The sequence below is a fragment of the Myotis brandtii genome, unplaced genomic scaffold (genome assembly GCF_000412655.1).
Source record: "Myotis brandtii unplaced genomic scaffold, ASM41265v1 scaffold299, whole genome shotgun sequence".
NCBI classification, from domain to species: Eukaryota; Metazoa; Chordata; class Mammalia; order Chiroptera; family Vespertilionidae; genus Myotis; species Myotis brandtii.
The window spans coordinates 175,840-177,498 of NW_005361430.1; positions in this window are offsets into that span (position 1 = coordinate 175,840).

Consider the following 1,659-nt stretch of genomic DNA (forward strand, 5'->3'; position numbering starts at 1 on the left):
TTCTGGGCCAGCTTTAGCTCTGAGGCTTGGCTCCAGCTCTGAGGCCTCTGCTGCTGAAAGCAGGTATCTGGTTTGTTTGGGTTCTAAAATCGAAACACTGTTTCTACTCCAGCTCTGAAGCCTGGCTTGCTGAAAGCAGGTTTCTGGGGTTTTGTTTAGCTTCTATATTTGTAACAATGTTTCAAACTGCAAGCTCAGAGGCTGGCAGCGGAAGGCAGGGAACGTTGGCTTCCTCCGTCACTGAAGCAAGCAAGCCTCCTGTTTGCTTCTAGCTGCCTGGCTGCTGGCCGCCATCTTGGCTGGCAGTTAATTTGCATATCGCCCTGATTAGCCAATGGGAAGGGTAGCGGAGGTACGGCTAATTGCCATGTTTCTCTTTTATTAGATAGGATAATAAGAGAGGGATATGCTAATTAGCCCAGATACGCTAATTAGTCACACCCGGTATGCAAATTGACCATCACTCCAACACACAAGATGGCCGCCCCCATGTGGTCAAAGATGGCCACCACAAGATAGCCAGCAGAGGAGGGCAGTTGGGGGGCTACCGGACCTGCAAGGGAGGGCAGTTGGGGGTGATCGGGCCAGCAGGGGAACAGTTAGGCATCAGTCAGGCTGGCAGGGGAGCAGTTAGGGAGTGATCAGGCAGGCAGGCAGGTGAGTGGTTGGGAGCCAGCAGTCCTGGATTGTGAGAGGGATCCCAATTAGAGAGGGTGCAGGCTGGGCTGAGGAACACCCCCGCTAGTGCACGAATTTCGTGCACCAGGCCTCTAGTACTCTAATAAGTGTTATGCAAATGTGGTTTTTCTCTCTCAAAATCTTATTTTACTGTACTCACCCTTCTTGTGATAATGTGAGGTGACACAGTGCCTATGTGATGGCATAAAGTAAGGTGAATGCAGTAGGCATTATGACATAGCATTAGGCTACTATAAAAGTTACTTGAATATAAGCACTGCAATACATGACAGTCAATCTGATAACCAAAACAACTGCAAAGTGACTGTCAGGTAAAGGATGGCTCACATCCCTAGATGAAGTGGGACAGCATGAGATTTTATCATTCTTATAATCAAAACATCAATTTTTTATTTCTGGAATTTATTATTTAACATTTTTGGATTATGGTTAGCTGTGAGTAACTAAAAGCACAAAAAGTGAAACTATAAATAAGAAACTTTAAATGTATTATCTTAATTCTCCCAACACTCCTTTATTTATTGTAAGGGGTAAGCCATTAACTCAATCAGGGATATTGCCTCCTTGTGAATCCTTGGCATTCCACTGGACATCAGAATCCACCATAGTATCTTCTTATATAGGGATATGACATTTTATTCATTCAGTAAAGATATCCTGAAATGCCTAAGGGGCATTATGAGTTAAAGATGCAATGGTGAGGCAGAAATGAAGTGGTTGATTTCATGTTATTTTATATGTAACTAGAGGTCCGGTGCACAAAATTCATGCACTGAGGGGGGGTGGCAGTCCTTCAGCCCAGCCTGCCCCCTCTCACAGTCCAGGAGCCCTCAGGGGATGTCCTACTGATAGCTTACCAGTAGGGAGCGGGCCTAAGCCACAGTCTGGCTGCAGAGGCTCGGAGCAGGCACCGTGTGTGTGTGTGTGTGTGTGTGTGTGTGTGTGTGTGTGTTTATGTAT